At 46.8% G+C, this 24908-nt stretch overlaps 2 long non-coding RNA genes across 6 annotated transcripts; one reads left to right on the top strand and one right to left on the bottom strand.

Annotated features, from left to right (window-relative positions):
• Positions 1 to 18268: 18268 nt before the first annotated feature.
• On the bottom strand, positions 18269 to 24875 carry LOC123328576. 5 transcript variants are annotated; one of them, XR_006543498.1, is made up of 4 exons: positions 23969 to 24875; positions 23354 to 23462; positions 22726 to 22860; positions 18269 to 19224 (listed from the first exon to the last, which is right to left on the bottom strand). It is a non-coding gene; the product is annotated as an uncharacterized LOC123328576 (long non-coding RNA). The 5 variants fall into 5 exon arrangements; XR_006543494.1 differs by lacking the exon at positions 23354 to 23462; XR_006543496.1 differs by having other exon boundaries at positions 22726 to 23462.
• On the top strand, positions 20140 to 22363 carry LOC123328578. The gene is made up of 3 exons (XR_006543499.1): positions 20140 to 20256; positions 21606 to 21784; positions 22237 to 22363. It is a non-coding gene; the product is annotated as an uncharacterized LOC123328578 (long non-coding RNA).
• Positions 24876 to 24908: the final 33 nt, after the last annotated feature.

A 24908-nucleotide genomic window follows, 5' to 3' on the forward strand; every position in this document is an offset into this window, starting at 1 on the left:
GACATTGTCACAAAAATCGGCAGGCCAGTCTAACAAAGAAATATTCACCAAACATATATCTGACAAAGTTTTGGTGTCCAGAATATATACAGAATACCAGCAGATCAATATCGTTTCAGTCGTGTCCCACTCTGCGATCCTATGGACCGTAGCCAGCCAGAGTTCTCTCTCCAGGCAAGAATATTGGAGTGGGTTGCCATGTCCTTCTCCAGGGCATCTTCCCAATCCGGGGGTTGAACCCACATCTCCTACATCTTCTGTGTTGGCAGGCAGGTTCTTTACCAATAGTGCCACCTGGGAAGCTCCAATAAAAAGGAACTTCCCCCCAAATAAAGAAATATTAGATAAAAGAGAGCAGAAAACTTGACCAGACATGTCACAAAAGAAGACTGGCCAATAAACAAAGATTGCTCAACATCATTGAGTTAATCAGGAGACGCAAATTAAACCACCATACAATCACATTTTACACCAACTGAACAGCTACACCTAAAAAGACCAACAATACTAAATGTTGGCAAGGACATGGAGCAACTGGGACTCAGACATTGTTAGTGGGGCTGTAAAAGGGTCTATTTTGGAAAACTGTTTGACAGTTTCCTATAAAGTTAAATATACATCTGCCCTGTAATTCACCAATTCCATTCCCAAGCATATGCCCAGGAGAAATAAAAACATATAGTCACCAAACACTTGTCCAAAAGTGTTCACAGCAGTTTTATTCATAACCACAAGAACTGGAAATAGCCCAAACGGCCATCCATATGTGGGTCAATAAGCTAGCTGTGGTATCTCTGTGCACTGAAATACCACTCAGCAATAGACATGAGCAAGCTATAGCCATGTGTGGTTTTGCTGCACTTCTCTTTACTGTGCCTTACTTTACTGAGCTTTGAAGATACTGTCTTTTTTTTAACAAACTGAAGGTTTGTGGCAACCTTGTATTGTCAGACGATGGGTAGCATTTTTTAGCAATGAAGTATTCTGCAATTAAGATATGTACATTGTTTTTTAAGACATAATGCTATTGCACACCTAATAGACTACAATATAGCATAAATGTAACTTTTATAAACACTGAGAAACCAAAAATTGTTTGTGACTTGCTTTCTTACAATATTTGCTTTAGCACCTGGGGCTGTTACAACACTGTTAATTGGCTATACCCAATATAAAATTAAAAGTTTTTTAAAAGTCATCAAACCAACAAGACAAAGGAGTCTAAAAGATCAGATCAGACAAAGAATTAAGTACAAAAATATTTGATTTATTGCAGTGGAATGGAACCTACAGTGTCTCTGGGGTGTGCCTATACTGACAGATGCTACATAGATGAATCTCAACAATATGATGCTGAAAGAAACGTCAGCACAAGAAAATACATACCGTATAATGTCATTTACATGAAGTTCTAGAACAAGGGAAAACTGATCTATGATGATAGAAATCAGATGGGGACTGACAGAAGCATGCTGGAGACCTAATGTACAACATGGTGATATGATTATAGTTAAAACTGTTTCTTAAAAGAAGGATTATATGAAGACTCTAAAAAAAATTTTTTTTTAATTTAAAAACCATGCTAACAGATAAAGAGAACCGATTGGTGGTTGCCAGACAGGAAAGGGGGACAGCGGGGAGAAATAGATGAACTGGCTTTTTTGTTAGCTTTAGCTTTAATAAACTAAATTTTTTAAAAAAGAAAAAGGAAAGGAAAATAACGCCAGTTTGTGAGGTGATAGAAAGATGCTACATCTTGTTTGGAGACATGTTTACATGTACATACATATGTCAAAATTTATGGGTTTTACACTTAAGATCTATTTATCTCACCATATGTAGTGTATCTCAGTGAAAGAACAACACAATTGTCAGAGGCTTGGGAGAGGAGAAATGGGGAAAACGGGTTTAATCAGTTCAGTCGCTCAGTCATGTCCGACTCTTTGTGACCTCATGGACTGCTATGCACCAGGCTTCCCTGTCCATCACCAACTCCCGGAGCTTACTCAAACTCATGTCCATCGCGTCGGTGATAGTATCCAACCATCTCATCCTCTGTTGTCCCCTTCTCCTCCCACCTTCATTCCTTCCCAGCATCAGGGTCTTTTCCAATGAGTTAGTTCTTCATGTCAGGTGGCCAAAATATTGAAGTTTCAGCTTCAGTATCAGTCCTTACAATGAATATTCAGGACTGATTTCCTTTAGGATGGACTGGTTGGATCTCCTTGCAGTCCAAGGAACTCTCAAGAGTCTTCTCCAACACCACAGTTAAAAAGCAACAGTTCTTCGGCACTCAGCTTTCTTCAGAGTCCAACTTTCACATCCATACATGACTACTGGAAAAACCATAGCCTTGACTAGACGGACCTTTGTTGGCAAAGTAATGTCTCTGCTTTTTAATATGCTGTCTAGGTTGGTCATAACTTTTCTTCCAAAGAACAAGTGTCTTTTAATTTCATGGCTGTAGTCACCACCTGCAGTGATTTTGGAGCCCAAAAAATAAAGTGAGTTGTTTCCATTATTTCCGCATCAATTTGCCATGAAGTGATGGGACCAGATGCCATGATTTTGGTTTTCTGAATGTTGAGTTTTAAGCCAACTTTTTCACTCTCCTCTTTCACTTTCATTAAGAGGCTCTTTAGTTCTTCTTTGCTTTCTGCCATAAGGGTGGTGTCATCTGTATATCTGAGGTTATTGATATTTCTCCCAGCAATCTTGATTCCAGCTTGTGCTTCATCCAGCCTGCATTTCTCATGATGTACTCTGCATATCAGTTAAATAAGCAGGATAACAATATGCAGCCTTGACATACTCCTTTCCCAATTTGGAGCCAGTCTGTTGTTCCATGTCCAATTCAAACTGTTGCTTCCTGACCTGCATACAGATTTCTCAGGAGGCAGGTAAGGTGGTCTGGTATTCTCATCTCTTTCAGAATTTTCCACTGTTTATTGTGATCCACACAAAGGCTTTGCTGTAGTCAACAAAGCAGAAGTAGTGGTTTTTCTGGAACTCTTGCTTTTTCTGTGATCCAACGGATGTTGGCAATTTAATCTCTGGTTCCTCTGACTTTTCTAAATCCAGCTTGAACATCTGAATGTTCACGGTTCATGTACTGTTGAAGCCTGGCTTAGAGAATTTTGAGCATTACTTTACTAGCGTGTGAGATGAGTGCAATTGTGCGGTAGTTTGAGCATTTTCTGGCATTGCCTTTCTTTGGGATTGGAATGAAAACTGACCTTTTCCAGTCCTGTGGACTGCTGCGTTTTACAAATTTGCTGGCATATTGAGTGCAGCACTTTCACAGCATCATCTTTCAGGATTTGAAATAGCCCAACTGGAATTCCATCACCTCCACTAGCTTTGTTCATAGTAATACTTCCTAAGGCCCACTTGACTTCACATTCCATGATGTCTGGCTCTAGGTGAGTGATCACACCATTGTGAGTATCTGGGTCATGAAGATCTTTTCTGTACAGTTCATGTGTGTATTCTTGCCACCTCTTCCTAATATCTTCTGCTTCTGTTAAGTCCATACCATTTCTGTCCTTTATTGTTCCCATTTTGCATGAAATGTTCCCTAGTATCTCTAATTTTCTTGAAGAGATCTCTAGTCTTTCCCATTCTATTGTTTTCCTCTATTTCTTTGCATTGATCACTGAGGAGGGCTTTCTTATCTCTCCTTGCTATTCTTTGGATCTCTGCATTCAAATGGGTATATCTTTCCTTTTCTCCTTTGCCTTTTTCATCTTTTCTTTTCTTAGCTATTTGTAAGGTCTCCTCAGACAACCATTTTGCCTTTTTGCATTTCTTTTTCTTGGGGATGGTCTTGACCACTGCCTCCTATACAATGTCATAAACCTCCATCCATAGTTCTTCAGGCACTCTATCAGATCTAATCCCTTGAATCTATTTGTCACTTCCACTGTATAATCATAAGGGATTTGATTCAGGTCATACCTGAAGAGTAGTGGTTTTCCCTACTTTCTTCAATTTAATAGGTCTAGAGTTTTAGTTTTGCAAAAAAAAAAAAAAAAAACCTCTGGAGATTGGTTGCAAACAATGTGAAAATACTTACCATTACTGAAATGTACACCTAGAAACTGTTACAATGGTATATTTGATATAATATGTATTGTACCACAATTTAGGGCTTCCCTGGTAGATCAGTGGTAAAGAAACTGTCTTCAGTGCAGGAGACACAGGAGACTCGGGTTCAATCCCTGGGTCAGGAAGATCCCTGGAGGAGAGCATAGCAACCCACTCCACTACTCTTGCCTGGAAAACTCCCTGGACAGAGGAGCTTTGTGGGCTATGGTCCATGGGGTCACAAAGAGTCGGACACGACTGAAGCAACTCACCACAGCACAGCATGATACCACATTTTAAAAAACAAAATATTCTACCACATATAGCCTAACAAATATTACTCAGTTCAGTTCAGTCGCTCAGTCATGTCCGACTCTTTGTGACCCCATGAATCGCAGCACGCCAGGCTTCCCTGTCCATCACCAGCTCCCAGAGTTCACTCAAACTCACGTCCATCGAGTCGGTGATGCCATCCAGCCATCTCATCCTCTGTCATCCCCTTTTCCTCTTGCCCCCAATCCCTCCCAGCATCAGTCTTTTACAATGAGTCAACTCTTCTCATGAGGTGCTGAAAGTACTGGAGTTTCAGCTTTAGCATCATTCCTTCCAAAGAAATCCCAGGGCTGATCTCCTTTAGAGTGGACTGGTTGGATCTCCTTGCAGTCCAAGGGACTCTCAGGAGTCTTCTCCAACACCACAGTTCAAAAGCATCAATTCTTCAGTGCTCAGCTTATCACAGTCCAACTCTCATGAGGAGTCAAACATAAGCAAGTTAATTTCATAATATTTATGTAGTCCTTGAAATAGAAGGCAAGGTAACTCAGGGGCATGGAAGGTGCTGCAGATGGCCGTGGACAAGTGAGTGGGCACCAAGAAGGATGTGAGTCCTCTCTGTCTTAGAGCAGGCTGCCCTGCTCTAAGCTGAGCAACATGGCAGACTCTTTAAAGTTCCCAGGTCTCAGCCCATCTCGGCTCCCCAGAGGACAGAGACAGATGGAGCTGGAAAGTTCAGGAGACCTCTCTCATGAATGCATTTTCTGAGAACTGGACACTGCCAGTCCCCTAGAGGTCTGCATGTACAAGAAGGGCAAGGCCCTGGCCTCAGTTGTGCATGCGGGGCTGAAGGAAGGAAGTAGGTGGAGGAGAATGAGTTGAGTCCCTGCACCAGGAGGCCTCAGTCCGCTAGCCTGAACTCCACCCATAACACCCTGTGTGGCTTCTGCCAAGTCTGTCACCTGTGTTGAAGGGACTAGCTCAAGGCCTCCTACACAAAGTTCCTCAGCAGTGGCTGGGACTCCCCTCTGGCTCAGCCCATCCAAGAACCAGACAGGGCAGAGCTGGAGGCGCAGGGGACCAAGGAGAACAGACCCCACCTCCCTGACATGGCTGATGGGTGATGTAGACGGTGGAATTGGGGTGGAAACAGCTGTTGGGCCCAGGTGGGAGGAAGGCAAACAGAAAGGGCATCATTGAGAAGTAGCAAATCATGAATCATGCTGTTCATTAACGCAGGCTAATTAAGAGACCAGCATGACAGCCATGGTACCGGCAATGTCTTGATTCCCAGTTTTCAGAGCCCCTGTCACCCCTGCTGGTTGGTCCCCTGACCTCCTCAATCTCCCAAGAGTGCCCTGGGGGATGTCAGTGCTCTGGGGGCACTTTCCAGACTCCCCTGGCCTTTGAAGCAGACTGCTGCCTTATGAAAAGGGAAAGGAGAGCTGGCATTTAGCAAGCATCTCCTGTTGGTCAGGTCTGTGTTAAAAACTCATAAGGGGTATATCATATACCCTGAGAGATGGAACTCATCATTCCCATTTTGTCAATGGGGAAATGAAAGCTCAGAATGGGAAGTGGATTTGTTCAAGGTCTCCTAAATTAGTCATCACCCCTGCACCCCCTTACCTCAATCCCTTCATCACAACATAGAACCATCTTATTTGTAAGACTGAAGATACTTCTAGATGCTCTACTCTGACCTCCTCGCACCCCAGTGGCTGTCATCTGCTTTAACAACTTCCAGTTCTTTCCAGTGACCCTCTTCCCTTGCTGGTGATGGTAACTCCCTCTACTGAGATAGAGTTTAAAAGTTTGGCTGAAGAATGCTCTCCAGAAGAGGGGAGGTGGGATTTAAATTTTTCTGAAATCAATTGGAAAAAATGGAGGGAAGGATACAAGTTATAGTGTGTTGCAGAGGTGGGGAGGTGGGAGAGATGAGGTTTGCATTTTTTAATCCCCTGGGTGTTCCTAGCAGAGACCATGGTGTTCACCCTGCAGCCCTGTGAAGACTGGATGAGTAGTGTCAGGTGGGCGGTCCACAGGGTCTGGGGCTCAGCAGAGAGATCCAGGCTAGAGTGAGACCAGAAGCTGGGCTGACTGGAGATCACCCCAGGCTCGCTCATCTCATGGTCTTCTCAGAGTCTGCTACGGTGAATGACTAAGCTGTTTGAGAACAGAAATGGCCGACTGGTGGATTGTAGCACATGTCCTCGCTGGGGCCCTAGTGCTTATGATCCTAGAAAGAGATTCTAGAGGAACGGCCTCTATTTTGAGCTCCACTCCACAGAAATTCTAGTGTCTCCAAGGTCTGCCCTGTTGCTAGACCCAGCAGCAGCCGCGGAAAGCTTCCAAAACATGTTGCTACCACCGCAGTGTTCTCAGGCCCGCCTGCCCTTGTCTTTCCCACAGCATTTCCCACTGAGCCCTTGGATTCCACAGTCCCATTTCTAAGCTAGAAGCCTCCCAGCTGACAGCAGGACCCGGGATGCAAGACTCCACTTCACACACACACACATACATACTTCAGCATTGTCTCAACAGGCCCTCTCCCACATATGCGACAGACAGACTAACCTTTGCTGCGGGGCAGGAGACCTGCTTTGGAAAACAGAGAAACAGTCCCCCGAAGACACACAAACACTCTGCATTTTGAGTCCACTTCCACTTGGTTATTACTTGGAGGACTGATTTCATTCCAGACTCCATGAGCTGCTGGAGATCTAGGTGACAATTCTACCATGAAAACCAGGAAGGCCAGGAAGCCACCCTCCTACCAGCAATTTTCACCCCAGGAAATGACAGCAGGCTGTTTGCCTGCAGAGGACTGAGACCAGGAGACCCATCCTGACGCAGGCGTGGAGGATGGCCATGGTGGGAGGCCACCTGCCCACAATTGCCTAGTGATTGCAGAAAGCCTTTCCTTTTAAAACTGGTAGGGAAGGGTAAGCTGAGGGAGATAAGAACCCAGATATAGGTCTGGCGTTCTACTCATTTTGTTGTTGTTCAGTCGCTAAGTCGTGTCTGATGCTTTGTGACCCCACGGACTGCAGCACACCAGGCTTCTCTGTCCTTCAGTATCTCCTGGAGTTTGTAGTTGGGAGCAATTTTATAAACGCGCATCATCTTTCCTAATACAATAGATTTGGGGGTTTAAAAAGTGTTGGCAAGATGTCCTTTAAATATTTAGAAACATTCTCTGCCCCACCACCAAAGCTGAGTATTTGTTTTTTAAAAATAAATACTTGGCCAGGATGCCGTGCGGTGCCCCCAGCCCAGGTGACTATTGTGCAAGCCGGCCCGCCCGCCAGCCGAGGGCGGGGGCCTGCCCACAGCTGTCACCCTGTTCCTAGCAACTCCTCGGGGCACACCCTGCTCATTAGGCCCCGGCCACGCCTGTCCGCCCAGACTCCTGGTGGAACCAGAATGCCAGGAGCGGGCGGCTCCTTGAACCCTGAACAATGGCCTGTGAGGAGTTAATCCAGCCCCAGGGCCAGGGGGCCCAGAAAGCTAGGGGCTGGGTGCTGGCTCGGAGCTGCCTCTGCCGCTACCATGCCTAGGACAGGCCTGAAGGGCCTGCACACAGGCCCAGCTCCTGTGTCTGTCTCCAGGGGGCCAGGCAGCAGCAGGGGCCCCCAGAAGGAGCCAGGCAGAGCTCTAGGCAGTAAAAATAGATTCGTGTTTAGAGGCTGCCTTCCTTGGTGGAGGGCTGAGCTATGCAGACATTATCTCACTCTGGCTCAATGTCCCCCCAGGCAGGTAAGGGATGGGACTTGTTCCTGCTTTATAGCATGGGAGCCCAAGCTGAGTGGATGAGCAGGCAGAGAGGGGAGGCCACGGTCACAGCCCAGCATCTACCCTGTATCTGGGACCAGCCAGGGGACTGGCCCTGCCCATACTGGCCTCAGCCTCCTGGATGGCCACTGCCATTGTGGGGCAGGGGTGTGCCCCACTGAGACAAGTTGCCTGCCCCCACCCACCAGACCCAAATTGTCTCACAGCCCCGAGATGATCCAGACCTAGCTCCCCCACCCCCACGTTTGTGGCATGTGACATGAGGAAGGCTGGAGCCGCCCAGCCGGCCCCACCTGGGGAGTCCATCCCACAGATGCCTCTGCTAACTCAGGATAAACCGGATTGGGGTTAGGCGGGTGGTGACATGCTGCTATTTGTGGAGGATCCTGGCCTCCTTCTCCTGTGACATCAGCAGGGTGAGGGCAACTGCCATCTCTGCCCCGTCACGGGGCTCAGGGCTGCCAGAAGCCAGCCTGGAGGCCCAGAGTCTGCAGAGAGCCAAGGAAGCTGCCAGGAAAGAACCCAGGCTTGGGACGCACGAGTCCCCAGCACAGCAAACTAGCCCCCTCGTACTGGGCTGGAGCAGCCCTCCCCTCCCAGGGCCCCATCTGTCCAGTGAGGGGTGGGATTAGATGAGATCCCCTCACTTCATGCTCCTCAACTATTGTCAGGCTGGGCCTCACACCCACTCCTCAATTGCTTCCCTCAGTAAACCCTTCTATTGGGAAATGAGAATTAACCTGTGTCTATATTAAAGGCTGAGAAGGGAGTGGCAATCCATTTCAACATTCTTGCCTGGAGAATCCCACGGACAGAGGAGCCTGGCAGGGTACAGTCCATTCAGTTGGACACAACTGAAGAGTCTGAGCATATTAAAGGCTGGGCAGGGAGGGATGACAGGCCATGATGGGCAGAGGCCGTGCATGTGTGGCTCTGGGCAGGCAGCCCTGGGGTCTCCTGAGAGGAGAGGAGAATCACCTGAAAGCTGGGGGTGAGGGGGCCCTGCCTGGTACCTCCCACCTCGCCCCCACTCCATACCCTGACTTCGTGAGGCTTACCTGCTTTCTCCAGGTCTCTAAAGCAGGGCTGAGGCACTTGGGCCAGAGTCTGCTCTTGAAGACACAGGCATGGAGCTCCATCATCATGCTTTGCCACAGGGAGGCCCTGAGGGTGCCAAAGGACCAGCCACAGGGCTTGAGGAGGAGTTCGAAGTCCTGTCTAAACCAATTCTGCTTCAGACATTCACCCTCCCAGGAAGGCCCAGACCAGAGAAATCTCCAAGCCCCACAAGCCCCTTTGCTAACGGCTAGAACTGGTTACTCATTGGCATAGCCTGTTTTGGTTGATAAACCTTTTTCTCACATGTGATGTCACTTGATCTTCATAACAAAACAATATTTCCTCATTTTACAGAGGAAGAAACTAAAGCTCAGAGTTCAAGCAACGAGCTTAAAGGATACCAACTAGGAAGCGGTAAATCTAGGACAGGGACCCAGGTAGTCAAATTCCAAGGTCATCGTTGTCTCTGGGATGTCGTGTCCCTCACTCAGGCCTTAGGGACCCAGAAAAGCCCCACCAGGACTCAGACAGTGGGCTGAGGCCTTCCCAGCCAGCACGGCTGTGTATCTGTGGTCCAAAGGGCCCAGAGGCCCACCACGCTTCTGCCCTTCGCAGCAGTGCCGGTTCATCGAGAAGGTCAGAAAAGTGAAGTCATTCTCTAGTGTGCCTGAGACTCAGGGCAGACCTTGCCTGAGGCTAGATAAGGCTGAACCTCTTTCCTCCTGCTCAAACCCATGACGTTCTTTGAAGAGCCGTGAGGAACGGGGAATGGCCATCTTTGGTGGGGACAACGGGTGGAAGCAGCAGCAAGCAGATGGGACACAATGTAGAGAAGGATCAGTATGAAGATGAACTCTCCAGCCTGGTCAGGGGTTGTGATCGGCTGCTTTACAAAGAGGTAAGCTCCCCATCGCTGAAGGAGTTCAAGTAAAGTCTGGGTAATCATTCTACCCTGGGAATGTTATACAGGAAATTCAACTCTTGTCATGGTGAGTGGGAAGAATAAGGCTATACAATATTTACATTTTTCCCACACCAAGAGCCTAGGATGAAATGGGAGCCATATTAGCTTCTATTTGACCCTTTGGGCCTCAATTTCCTCTCTATGGGGCTTCCATGGTGGCTCAGACAGTAAAGAATCTGCCTACAATGCGGGAAACCTGGGTTCAATCCCTGGGTTGGGAAGATCCCCTGGAGAAAGGAATGGCTATCCACTCCAGCATTCTGGCCTAGAGAATTTCATGGACTGAGAAGCCTGGCAGGCCACAGTCTGTGGGGTCACAAAGAGTCAGACATGACTGAGCGACCCTCTATGAGTGCCATATTGGATCATGATAAAGTTGTTGCAGAGTGTCTCTACTTTATGCTGTTACAGGCTGGGATAGAATGGAGAGAAGATGCCAAGAGCAGGGATGGTGGGCTGCATGGCTGGCTGCATGGCGGGCTCTGGACCACAGCAAGCTGAGAGTCTGATTGGGGAAGGGTCTGCTCGAGCTCCATGCTCTGAGGGCTGAGCACTCCGAGGCCATTGTTCTCTGCAGTCCCGAGAGGTAACTGGGCCATTCCCATTGATTTGGGCGACCAGCCAAAGACCTGCCTGGCCCTCATGGGCAGCTGTCTCCTTTGCCACAGTGACCAAAATGAGCTGTCAGGCCAGGTCAAGGCAAGTCCAGCCTCAGCCTTGGGTGTTGGCCAGCCACCTGTGTCCAAAGGACAGCTGGCCATGTCACTGTCCATCCCTCCTTTGCAGCTGGCCACGATTGTCCATATTGAAGAGGAGCTCTCTTGGGACCTCTGAATACCTGAAATCTGGAGTTAGAGGTGAAGGGACTTGACACTAGCATCCCAGCGCTGCCCATGGGATACCTCAAGCTACAAAACTGCCACAGTTCTTTGAGGGTTAAGAGAAACCAGACCACCCCCTCACCCAGAAAACCTCTGAGGAGTGTGCTCATTGGGGAATAGCAGATAGCACCTTTCATGCCTCATCACCCCTCCTGGCTACCCATCTCCTGCTTGGTTTTTGGTTTTCCCCTGGAAGCACTCCCTGCCAACCTGGGGAACTGGGGCACAAGCTGTGTTCAGGCTCAGCCCAGCCTGGCCCGTGTTCTTCTAGGAGCCGTGGGAGCGACTCCCACTCATTCCTTCATCAATCAGTGTTTCCTCAGCCCCCGTGCACCTGCAAACCCCAAACGGCAGACATTTCTCTCATAGAAACAAAGAGCAAAGGATATGAACTGATTATTCTCAGACCTGGCCTTGCTATTTATTTGCTATGTAAATTTGGAGAAGCAACTTAACCACTCTGAGCCTGTTTCCTTATCTGCAAAATTATGACAATAAGGGTTCTAACGCATGGGTTACTTGGGAATTGAATGAGATAATCCACATATTATGAGTAGAATTGTGTCCCCCACCAAATTCACACATTGAAGCCCTAACTCCCCAGTACCTCAGAATTTATTTGGAGACAGGCCCTATAAGCGGTGATGACATTAAGATGAGGCCATTAGGGTGGGGCCCTAATGCAATGTGGGGTGGCAAAGAGTTGGACATGACTGAGAAAAGACAAAGAAATGGGCACACAGAGAAAAGACCACGTGAAGAGAGAGCAAAAGGGTGGCCAAGGAAAGAAGCCGCAGGAGAAATAAACTCTGTGGGCACACTGATCTTGGACATCTATCCTCCAGAAACCTAGGAAAACAAATGTCTGTGACATTTTGTTATGGCAGCCCTAGCCCACTAATACACGATCCAAAGCAGAAGAATAACATCTGTCATATTATGTACACTCAATGAACACTAATTACTGCCATGACTATTATTGCTTATCTCAGCTGTACACCCACCATGTTAGTTTCCTACTGCTGCTGTAACTGGGCTTCCCTGGTGGCTCAGACAGTAAACTGTCTGCCTGCAGTGCGGGAGACCTGGGTCCAATCTCTGGGTGAGGAAGATCCCCTGGAGAAGGAAAAAGTACTCCAGTACTCTTGTCTGGAAAATGCCATGGATGGATGAGCCTGGTAGGCTACAATCCATGGGATCACAACGAGTCGGACATGACTGAGCAACTTCACTGGTTCACTGGCTGCTGTAACAAATCATCTCAAACATTCTGGCCTAACACATTATCGACTGGGGTATTTTTGCAGAAAGAAATGCCTGTGGCCAACAAATTGTTATGTAAGTGAGTATTGAAACACTCTGGTCAATAACGTTCAGGTAACAAAAGACATAAGAGGTGGCAAAAATACACAGAAAAACTGTACAAAAAAGATCTTCACGACCCAGATAATCATGATGGTGTGATCACTCACCTAGAGCCAGACATCCTGGAATGTGAAGTCAACTGTGCCTTAGGAAAAGTGAAAGGGAAGTCGCTCAGTCATGTCCAACTCTTTGCCACCCCATGGACTGTAGCCTACCACGCTCCTCTGACCATGGGATTTTCCAGGCAAGAGTACTGGAGTGGGTTGCCATTTCCTTTTCCAGAGGATCTTCCCAACCCAGGGTTTGAACCTGGGTCTCCCGCATTGTAGGTAGATGCTTTACCATCTGGGCCACCAGGGAAGTCTTGGGCCTTAGGAAGCATCACTACAAACAAAGCTAGTAGAGGTGATGGAATTCCAGTTGAGCTATTTCAAATCCTAAAAGATAATGCTGTGAAAGTGCTGCACTCAATATGCCAGCAAATTTGGAAAACTCAGCAGTGGCCACAGGACTGGAAAAGGTCAGTTTTCATTCCCAAAGAAAGTTTTCAATCCCAAAGAAAGGCAATGCCAAAGAATACTCAAACTACCGCACAATTGCACTCATCTCACACGCTAGTAAAGGAATGTTCAAAATTCTCCAAGCCAGGCTTCAACAACATGTGAACCATGAAATTCCAGATGTTCAAGCTGGTTTTAGAAAAGGCAGAGGAACCAGAGATCAAATTGCCAACATTTGCTGAATCATCAAAAAAACAAGAGAGTTCCAGAAAAACATCTATTTCTGCTTTATTGACTGCGCCAAAGCCTTTGACTGTGTGGATCACAATAAACTGTGGAAAATTCTGAAAGAGATGGGAATACCAGACCACCTGACCTGCCTTTTAAGAAACCTGTATGCAGGTCAAGAAGCAACAGTTAGAACTGGACATGGAACAACAGACTGGTTCCAAATAGGAGAAGGAGTACGTGAAGGCTGTATATTGTCACCCTGCTTATTTAACTTATATGCAGAGTACATCATGAGAAACATTGGACTGGAGGAAGCACAAGTTGGAATCAAGATTGCTGGGAGAAATATCAATAACCTCAGATATGCTGATGACACTACCCTTATGGCAGAAAGTGAAGAAGAACTAAAGAGCCTCTTAAAAGTGAAAGAGGAGAATGAAAAAGTTGGCTTAAAACTAACTCAACATTCAGAAAACTAAGATTATGGCATCCGGTCCCATCACTTCATGGGAAATAGATGGGGAAACAGTGGAAACAGTGTCAGACTTTATTTTTGGGGGCTCCAAAATCACGGCAGATGGTGACTGCAGCCATGAAATTAAAAGATACTTGTCCCTTGGAAGAAAAGCTATGACCAACTTAGCATATTAAAAAGCAGAGACATTACTTTGCCAACAAGGGTCCATCTAGTCAAGGCTATACTTTTTCCAGTAGTCATGTATAGAAATGAGAGTTGGACTGTAAAGAAAGCTGAGTGCCAAAGAATTGATGCTTTTGAACTGTGGTGTTGAAGAAGACTCTTGAGAGTTCCTTGGACTGCAAGGAGATCCAACCAGTCCATCCTATAGGAGCTCAGTCCTGAGTGTTCATTGGAAGGACTGATGTTGAAGCTGAAACCCCAATACTTTGGCCGCCTGATGCGAAGAGCTGACTCATTTGAAAAGACCCTGATGCTGGGAAAGATTGAGGGCAGGAGGAGAAGGGGACGACAGAAGATGAGATGGTTAGATGGCATCACCGACTCAATGGACATGAGTTTGGGTAAACTCCGGGAGTTGATGATGGACAGGGAGGCCTGGTGTGCTGCAGTTCATGGGGTCGCAAAGAGTCAGACATGACTGAATGACTGAACTGAACTGCACAAAAGACATATTAATACATCTCTGGTCAATAATATGTTATAATATGTTATAACACATATTTATTATCTTACTCTGTAGATCAGATATCCCACTGGATGAAAATCAAGGTTTCTACAAGGCTGTATTCCTTCTGGAGGCTCCAGAAAAGAATCCATCTCCTTGTCTTTTCCAGCTGCTAAAGGCTACCTGCATTTCTTGGCCATGGCCCTAACCTGCTCACACCTGCTCCTCCAGCCCTTGGGGTGGTGTGGGCAGCAGGGTCAGCAGCACAGAGAAGGGGAAGGAGTGATGGCTTCTAAGACAGTAGTTATGGGGGCAGGAGCTCTGACATGGTGGGAGGAGGGGATGAGAGGGGTCCAAAGTAGCAGAGACTTCAACAGAGAGATGTGCCCAGGGCAGACACTGCAGGTCACCAAATGCCTGGCTTTGGGGTGTCAGAGACAGCTTTACGGAGCTGGAACTCCTGGTTCTATTTCACAACACCGACATGTCTTTCATTATCTCCAGGGCTGTTGTGAAATGTTCCAAAGAGAATAACGTATTTTTGATTCATTTTAATTGTACAAAAGATCTGTATGTCAGGCAGCACTTTTGAGAAGGGGATAAGGTGTCACAAAGTCAGGGAAATGCTGATGAGTCTGGGTCCACTCAGGAGAGGTGGGGGTGCGGTGTCTGGCACTGGGTCTGGCTGCAGGATGAGCAGACCAGGGGCTCTGGAATGCTAACATAGCTCTTGCAGAGGGAGAGGTGTGTGATCCTTGGAGCCCTGCTGTCTCCCACAGGGAGGCCAGCTCCGTGAAGTGGGTGGAACTCAGCACAGAGGAACTCAAACAAACCATCCCAGTTTGCAAACTAGTGGCAGAGCTGGAAAAAAGTAGCAGCCTATGGTTTTGTAATTCCATTATGATGTGAAATGCAGGCTATCAATTCATCCTATCTGTTAGGGATTCTCAGAATAGGCCCGACCAAGGCAGCCCGGGAAATGATTTCAGAGGAAGCCCCAGACAGCCATGAGCCAGCTGTGTAGCCTTGAACCAGCTGCTTCCACTCTCTGGGTTGCACCTCCATTGTGTTGTAAGAAGGAAGGAGGGCTGTATAACAATGGCGTAAATCATTATGCAGGGCTTACTGGGTTTGAGTCACCTTAAGTATGTTATCTCACATAATCCTTCCAATAATCCTCTGGAGGGTTAGCCTCATCTTGCAAATAAGAAAATGGAAGTTCAGGAAGGTTAAGTAACTCATCCAAGTTCACACAGCTAATGAGCCACCCAATAGGACTTTAAAGACTTGAATGCCTGCTAACCCCAATGCTAGATCCCTCAGGGTCAGCTCTTGGCTCCATCCTGAGTGTGAAAAATCCAGAAGGGCCACCCCGGTTCCTTTATGCTCCATCTCACTGCTGTTTGAGGGCTGGACCCTGGGCTTGGTATGCAGAGTGTGGGTGGGGATGACCCAGGTCACCACCAGGACTCCTGAGAACATAGAGGAAGTGAGAGCTCTGGCACCTCCACAACCCACACACCTGCTCCTGTTTCCACAGGTCTGAGAAAGGCCGCTGCCCTTGGTTTAAAGTAACTGTTCTTTCCAAGAGCTTATTACACATACCCTTTACATAGCAATTTCATCAAATAAAAGCACACCTTCTATATCCACACAATACCCTGCACATGTCTTTTTGTGGCTTAATCACTCATTTATTTCTATCACTGAATAATATTCCATTTTCTGGATGGAAACCAGAGTTTCTGTCTTCATCCACCTCCTGAAGGGCATCTTGGTTGCTTCCAAGTTTTGCCAATTATGAATAAAGCTGCTGTAAACATCCATGCACAGGTTTTTGCATGGACAGAACTTTTCAAATCACTTGGGAAAATACCTAGAAGCACCACTGTGGGTTCATAAAGAGTATGTTTAATGTAGGCTCTTGTTTTTTATCCAACCTGCCATTCTGTCTTTTAATTGGAGTATTTAGTTCATTGACATTTAAGGTAACTGTTGATAGATATGTATGTGTTGGAAACAACAAAAATGTCCATTGACATATGAATGGATAAAGAAGATGTGTGTGGGGTGTGTGTGTGTGTGTGTGTGTGTGTGTGTGTAATGGATTCCTACTCAGCCATAAAGAGAATGAAGTGAAGCTGTTTGCAGCAACACGTATGGACCTGGAGATCATCATACTAAGTGAAGTCAGAAAGACAAATACCATGTGCTATCACTTATATGTGGAATCCAAAATATGACACAAATGAACTTATCTGTGAAACAGAAACAGACTCACAGACATAGAGAACAGACTGTGGTTGCCAAAGGGGCTGGAGGAAGGGGGACTGATGGAGTGGGAGTTTGGGATTAGCAAATGCAAACTATTATGTATATATATAAAACTGAGGCACTTTGCTGTACACCAGAAACTAACACAACCTTGTAAATCAACTATACTTCAATAAAGTAAGAAAAAACTTTAAGAGTGTGCTTAGTTTTATAAGAAACTGCCAAACTGTCTTCCAAAGTGACTGTACCATTTTTCATTCTTAATGGCAACCCACTCCAGTACTCTTGCCTGGAAAATCCCATGGATGGAGGAGCCTGGTAGGTTGCAGTCCATTGGGTCGCGAAGAGTTGGACACGACTGAACGACTTCACTTTCACACGTTGGAGAAGGAAATGGCAACCCACTCCAGTGTTCTTGCCTGGAGAATCCCAGGGACGGGGGAGCCTGGTGGGCTGCCGTCTATGGGGTCACACAGAGTCGGACACGACTGAAGTGACTTAGCAGCAGCAGTAGCGGCAGCAGAGTCATTCAACAAATAGCTTCTGGGCTGGCAGGGGAGACAGGTAGCAATCATTGCAGCAGTGTGATGAGGCACTGCTAGAGGTTTTTCAGAGAGCCAGAGGAACCCAGAGGAAAGACAGGTAACTCAGCCTCAGGGTGAGGCTATCCAGGGCAGATAGACTGGGGATGCTGTCTGCCTTGCTCATGCTGTTTCCTTTGCACTTAGCACCATTTCTGGCACCTAGAACAGGATGAATGGCACGTCCATCCATCCATCAGTGCAGCTCTCTCAGCTAGGAGCCAAAGGATGAGAGTCATTTATACCAGGAGTTAGGCATAACTTACCTGAAGACTTACAGGCAAAGGTTCAGCCCCTACAATACCCTAAACAATATTTCAATCTAGATGAACACAGAAGGGGAGAGGGAGACAAGTGAGAAAAGATAGGGCCAGATCACACTTTGCCTTGGAAGCTGCATAAAGGAGACTGACTTTAACCTGAGTGAAAAGAGAAGGAATTTAAGCAGCTTTGCATTTTAAAAACTCATTGTTCTAATGTAGATTAGAGATTATGATGACCTAAGGATGTGCCAGGCAGACAGAAGAGAGGTCATTCTTGCCCCCCTCTACAGCTGATTTCCAATGGGAAGCAGAGATACATCATATGTTATTTAAAATAATTAAATAGTCCAAAATGTGCAAGGTACTCTAAGGGATGCCATGGCAGGTCCTTTAAATTGAAACCTGAGGAATGAATGAACAGGAGATGGTCAGTGAGAGAGGCAAAGATCTTTCCAGACAACACTAAAGCTGTTATGAAGGTCCTCAGCAAAACATGCTGAAGGAACTGAGAAAAGTCGAGTGTGGTTCTTGTGAAAATGTGAGGCTGGAAGTTTGACCAGATGAAGCTGGGGAGGTAGCAGGAATCAAACCCCACAGAACACTCTTACACATTTTGGACTTACCCTCCGCAAAACAGGAAGTCTTGAATGATGTAAGCAGGATCCTATTTTGAAAAATAGGATCACTTGCATTTCTCTTTTGCATTTCTGTGTATGTGACCTTCCTGGTCAGTGCATTGGTCTGCTTGCCTTGAAAGTGGTGTTAGAGTGATCAAAGAAAAAAATATTCAGAGAAGGGGATAAGGAGTATTGAGCTGCAGACATTCAAAATCAGATTCTTCAGCCAGACAATGGTCTTGAAAGACAGTCTTTATTAAGAAAAAGGATATTCTGGATGTCTTTAACTTTCTCTGTAATATATCAAGAAGCCAGCCTGACAGAACTGACCTTAGAGCTTTATCTAAAGAGGAGAACAGACAGGAGAGCCCTGATCTCAGGTCTGGAGGATGGCGGGGAAGAGGTGAGAAAGGACACAAGTGTGGGAGCAAGTCAGATGTGTATCTTCATTGTCTATCTTCCAGTTGAAGTCCCAGACTGCAAAGGGAGAGGGGAGCTCTGGGAAGAGATGCCCTTACATATCACTCTAAAGGTCTTCACATCAAAGTAAACTGCAGTGTGGTTAGGCACAGGGCAAGTTTGAATTTAACTTTCTCAAGTCCCCCCTGGTTCCCCTGCAGTGTTAGAATGATGGCTGCAGTAGGTCTGTAGTTGTGGATTTTATATAAGAAACTGATCAGAAGCAGATAGATTGAAAGCCTGCTAAGTTTTTTTTTTGAAAGCACTGAACAAACAATAAAAAGTACTGACTATGACCATTATTCCTAATACAATCGCTGGGATCCACAATCTGCAGCAGCAGAAGGTAGAGGTGAACACTCTGAAGCTCCCAGGGGCCCCTCTCACCAATGCCTGTTTCAGGGGTAGCCATGGGGGATAAGAGCCTCCCAGAAGGAAAAGCCCAGAGACATGGACGATGGACAAAGCTCCACTGCCGGGGTAGGGGGGCTCCCTCCTCCAGCCCATCAGCATCTGATCGTTGTCATGAACCAGTGCCAGATGTGTTGCCATGCTTCTTTTCTCTGAATGGGAGTCCTCATTGCAGTTATCCTGCTCCTATTCCACCTGCCATAGTCAGCATGGGGTGGAGGGTTTTCGTGTCTATGTGCTCAGACCATGTGGAGCCCATGAAGAGGGTTGCACATAGCCTGATGATCCTTGATCTGCATGAGGTTTTGGGGTCATCTCCCCTGGGGAGGAAAGGAAAGAATTTGATGTACAAGAAGGGGGCATGCGAATTTTAGGGTGACTATGGCAGAAACTGCTCTTTGGTTATTCCAGTGCCCATTCTTCCCTTTTTGCCTCAATAACACAACCCTCAATTTTATGCCTTAAGGCTGTATATCACGAAGGCTGTATTTAAGAGTACATTTCCCAGAATCCCTTGCAGCTAGCTCTGACCATGTGTATACGTTCTAGCTAACAAAATATAAGCAGAAATGTCAAAAGGACTTTCAGGAAAGTCTCAGTAAAATGGGAGTTGAAATAAAAAAGGGAAAGGGACGCCCCTCTCCCTTTTTGCCATACTGTTTCTTGGAAAGCAAATATGATGGCTAGAGTTTGCTAGAATGTAGATCATGGAAATTAGAGCCATACCTTGGGAACGGACAGAAAAGAGGATCCTGGCCCCTGACAACTTCCTGAAACCACCAGACCAGCCCTCAAGCTTCTGGCTCCAGACTTTTAAGGGAGAGAAAGAAGCTCTGTGTGTTCACAGTTCTGCTTATTTGGGTTTTCTGTCACTGGCAGCTGAATGTAATCCTAATTGATATACCTCTAAGACAGGGGTCGGGTGGGAGACTTACATCATCAATTTAGTGGTTGGGACCCAAAACCTGCAGACACAATGCTGATGTTCTGGCTGCAGGAGGGGATTGGAGGTGACCGGAGTTGTGCGGGTGAGGGGTGACAGAGGCTTGTACAAGGATGGTAACTGTAGGGCTGGATAGAACACTCAGATCTGAAACACACTTTGGAGGTAAGACAGGAGTTGGTGGTGGTGAGGAAGAGACGAGGACAGGAAGAAGGAAGTCAAAGAAAATGGCCCTGCAAGGAAGGAGCAGTGAGCAGAGCCGTCAGCGGCGCTACAGCCCAGGAAGATGCAGGCCAAGACAAGTCTGCAGGATTTGGTCACAAGGAAGTAGCCTCAGGACAGTGGAGGTGGAAGCAGACTTGAGTGGGTTGAAGGAAGAGTGGTGAGGAAGTGGGCCCAGCACGTAGAGGTAACTCCTCTGAAGCTGACCTAGGGGGTGGAGTCATGGAGGGTTCTTATTTTTTAAATGGGCAAGACTTGGCCTCATTTAAAGGAAAGGACCCTTAGAGAGGTAGAGGTCAATGATGGAATAAGAAGAGGAAGAAGCTACTTGAAGAGGATCCCTGAGAAGAAGGTGGGAGGAATGAGTTTTGGGGAGCAGGAGAACCCCTTCTCTGTTAAAGCAGGTGAAGGAGGGCAGACGGGAGACAGGCTGGCTCTCTCCTGGGCTATGGGCAGAGCCTTCTCAAGGGCTCCCAGCCCCTGGCCTCCTTCCGCCCCACCCCCGTCTATCCTGCACATCTACTTTAATCTTCCTAGAGTGACTGTAGCCGCATCCACTGGCCCTTCGTTTACAGCTCCCAATACCTCAAAACAAAGGTCTCATTTCTGCTGACTTTTGGGGTCTCACCTTAAGTGGGGCTAGTTCTGGAAAAGCCCCCCCGATTAGGGAAAGTCCCGATGATAATCCACAGCCACAACAGCTTATATGTCTTTGAGGCGCTCACTGACCTTGTAATTATGTGATCAGACCGCCCCATTAGACAATGGCTGGTGTGTGTGCGTGTGGGTGTGTGTGCATGTGAGTGCTTATCACCTCTATCTCCAAAGCACGGGGGACAGCCTGGCACAAAGAGGCACTACTTTGGGCTGAATGACCAACTGACAGCAAGACTCAAGACTCTCATTGAGGCTGTTAAGATCACAGGTTAAATTTCCAGCATCCCCTAAACCTGCCCATGCTCCAGATGCTGGGTACTCCTTCCTGGTTCCCAAGGCTGCCCCATGCTTTCCTTCCACACAGGTCTTTGCTCAGACTGTTCCCTGCCCAGCATGCCCACCCTCCACTCTGTTCTGTACAGACTCTACTCCCCTCCCAGCCCAGGGACCCTTCCACTGCAGAATCTTCTCTGAAACCCCCACCAGCCACAAGCTGAGCCACTTACCATATTCTACTGTGAATATCTCTTTCCTGTCCCTTTCCTCCCATCACATTGCAACCTCCTTGAGGGAAACCTCTAGGTAGTAATTGTTATTCAAATTAAAACATGACTGTGAGGCAAAGAAACACCTTATATAACATCTGTATAAACAGTCTTATACGACTTTATCCCCAGTGGTGTCTGCATGGTGTCATGGACTTGGTAGGGACACAAAAATAATTTTGAATGAATATTTTCTCCATCATACCTGTAAGAATATGATGGTGACAGTCTCCATCTACATTAATTTTTAAAGTTAATTTAAATGTGGTTTTCCTATGCTTACAACACAAAGAGAGTGCCTGTTTTTATCCATGAACAAAATCTGTCTTTTCAGATTTTTTCCATATTTTCTTGAGAAACAAATGCATGCCTCATGCAGCAGATCAAGGTGGTGACTGTATTTGCCAGCGTACCAGACACACCACTGCGTAAGGGAAAAGGAATTTCTCCTGGAGCTGATAATTTCCACCGTGTTCAGCAACATTTGTCTCTTGGGCTTCTGAATAAGCCCAGGTAAGTGAAAGCATATAAAATCTACAAAGCGCTAAAATAAGAAGGAAACTACATCACTATTCATAGCTATTATTTTCCATGCTAAGGTCTCACGATTGTTTTTTTAGTTCAGAAAATAGAGTCATTGGGATTCTCAAAAGTTCTACCTCAATATAAATCCATAGAGACAGTAGGCAGATGGGTGGTTGCTAGGGACTGGAGGTAGGGGGAAGGGAGCAACTGTGTAATGGGTCAGGGCTTCCTCTCACAGTGATGAAAATGTTTTAGACCTAGACAGAAATGGTCGTTGAGCAACATTGTGAACGTACTAAATGCCACTGAATTGTTCACTTTTAAATGGTTACTTTTTAAAAGATTTCTTGATGTGGACCAGTATTTCTTAAGCCTTTACTGAATTTGTTAAAAATACTGCTTCTGTTTTATGTTTTGTTTTTGGTTTTTTTTTTGGCCAGGAGGCATATGGGATCTTAGCACGCTGACCAGGGATCCAAACTGCACTGAAAGTTTCAACCACTGGACTGCCAGAGAAGTTCATAAAATGGTTGCTTTTATAGTTTTGTGAATTTTACCTCAATTAAAAAAAAATTGCATAAACACTGAATCATTTCTAAATGTCCCGAAGGGCACGACAGTGCTATATTCTAGGGCAGCCCCAGAGTCAAGGTCCCATAGCACCTTGTACTGCACCTTTGGATCAAGACTGGAGTCCCCCCATGTATAAGCATGACCTCCAAGTGTCCTCAGAGACACTCAGCTGAGCACTATTACCAACCAGCTGAGTGTGTGTATTTTGGTTTGTTACTTCACTGGCTGAGTCCTTAACAAGGACTTCTGAAGGTACTTAGTTTGATTAAGGATTTGATAGTTCCAGAGGTGGAGCCTGGAGCAGGTTTTATTTTTTCCTTTAAACCAGGGGGAACGTCCCAGAAACAACAACTCACAGCCTGCGGATGGCGCCCCAGATGCTCTCCTGGGCCATCTGTCTGTCCACTGGGGCCTGTGGGGAGGAAGGAGGACGATCCCATCCCAGAGGGCAGAATCGGGGGTCACAGTTTCTCTCCACTCCAGGCAGGTCCCTAAAAGGAGAAGACCAGTTGTGAAGAAGGGCGGGTGGACTTGTCCTAACAGCTCACAGCTTCTCAGCAAACAGTCCTTTTGTTGTGTCAGGGAAGGAACAGACTCGTGAACAAGGGCAGATGCGAGGCTGGTGGGGAGGGAAGGCCAGCAGCACTCCTTCTCGACCTTCAGGCCTGGTGGGCCCTGGGCCAGCGGGGTTGGGCTGCCCACGAACAAGTACCCATCCATCCTTTAAACACACAGGACCCAAGGGGAAATCACACCTTTTCATTTCAAACACAGCTCGGAGCTCAAAACCAGGGGCTATGCTATAATCAAGTTGCATCAGTCAAGTTTATAACCAAGTCTCCTCTTTTTTTTTTTTTCCTTTTTTAGCACTTGATACCTTTCCTTGTGCCTTCACATATACCATTTCATTCACTAGCCCAAGAAACAAACATAGCTGACCACCTTGGAAAACAGCAACTCCAGGGGAAATTCCTGTTCCCTTACCCAGCAGTGGTCCAGTGAACAAAGAAAGCCCAGTGACAAGCATCCACTTGGGAAACTCTAGGTCCAACATAGGGAATGGTCCTGGGAGTTCCTCACCAAGATGTCTTTCCTGGGAGAGAACCCCATTCAGTCCAAAGAACTCCAACTTTGTTAGAAATGTAATCGACAGCATTTACCATCAAGCCAGATCACTGAACCAGTTTGGACCAAGACAGCCTAGACTCAGCCGGAATTGCAGAATTCCCCAACAGACTCTGTTAGAACCCAGTGGAGGTGGCCCCTTATTGTTTTTCTCAATTAAAAAAAAAAACAAAACCAAAAAGCTTTCTGCATGCTTTTAAGGCATTTACAGCTGCCCAGAGAAGCAGGACTACTTATGACTCCACTTAATAAGCACCTGGCAATCACCAACCTCTCTAATTGCCATGTGGGTGAAGAGGTGGGAATTCAAACAAACGAAGGAGATTTCGAAGTGTTACTGGAAGATGAAAAATGTGACGGAAGCGCCTAGGCACGAGAGGCAAGCAGAGACACATGCTTCTGTCAGGACAGCATAACCCGGAAAGCCGACTGAAGCTGATGTGAACATTCCCAGCATCTGCCTCCCCGACACACCTATAAGAGCCGCATCAACTGCTCAGAAAAATGCAGGTACCGCTGAGACACCCCAGGTACCATGGCCTGTGTTGTCTCCTCAGGCAGAAGTTGTTGCTGGGAGGCCCAGTGCCAAGAGTTTTGAATGTCCGGTTCCTCACACCCCAGGCCTTCTCAAAAGGGAAAGGAGATAAAACATGGGGGTTCCCACAGCACTATCAATACCCTCCCCCTTTACAGAGAGGAAACTCTGGTTCAGAGAGATTACGAGTAGAGGGGCAGGGCTAGGATTCAGAGTGCCCGTAACTCTCACAGTCCAGAGCTCTTGGGTCCTCCAAGGAACGAGGCCTTCACTCTGGGCTCCTCTTCCGCAGGTTAGGAGTGGTGTTAACTCAGCACCTAACACTCAGCTGCTGCCAACCATCCTGACTGCTAACTACTAACACGTGTGCCTCCCTAGCACTTACACTGCAGGGGAAGAGCACCCAGGACAGACACTCTCATTTACCCCGGCTTCCTGGGCAGCAGGGTCCGGCTGACACTTCTCAGTGTTCCACACCCACCAACCTGTGTCTATTCAAAAAGGACGTCCGGATGTGATTGTCCCACTTATGTACATGCCTTGGTTGTTTCCAGAGGCCTGCGTATGACCTCATACAACCACCTGGACCCTCTGAGCAATACCTTAAATTGGCTTTTTGAAGATTCTCAAGTCCCCAGAGTCAATTTTATTGAAACAAAATCCAAAGTGCCCCCAGGAAGGGAGAGCCCTGTGAACTGTTAGTGGCTAGCATTTGGCAGTACTTGGCAGCTAGCTGAGAATCAGGCCCTAAGAAGTGGGAAATGGGACTGGGAGAAGTTGGAGAGAGTAAAGAGAAAGAAGCATGAGAAAGGAGGTGGGGAAGGTCTAGGCAGCCCACCCCCAGCAGCTCACCTTCTAATTTTGCTGAAAGAGATTCCC

This window comes from Bubalus bubalis, chromosome 12 (genome assembly GCF_019923935.1).
Source record: "Bubalus bubalis isolate 160015118507 breed Murrah chromosome 12, NDDB_SH_1, whole genome shotgun sequence".
NCBI classification, from domain to species: Eukaryota; Metazoa; Chordata; class Mammalia; order Artiodactyla; family Bovidae; genus Bubalus; species Bubalus bubalis.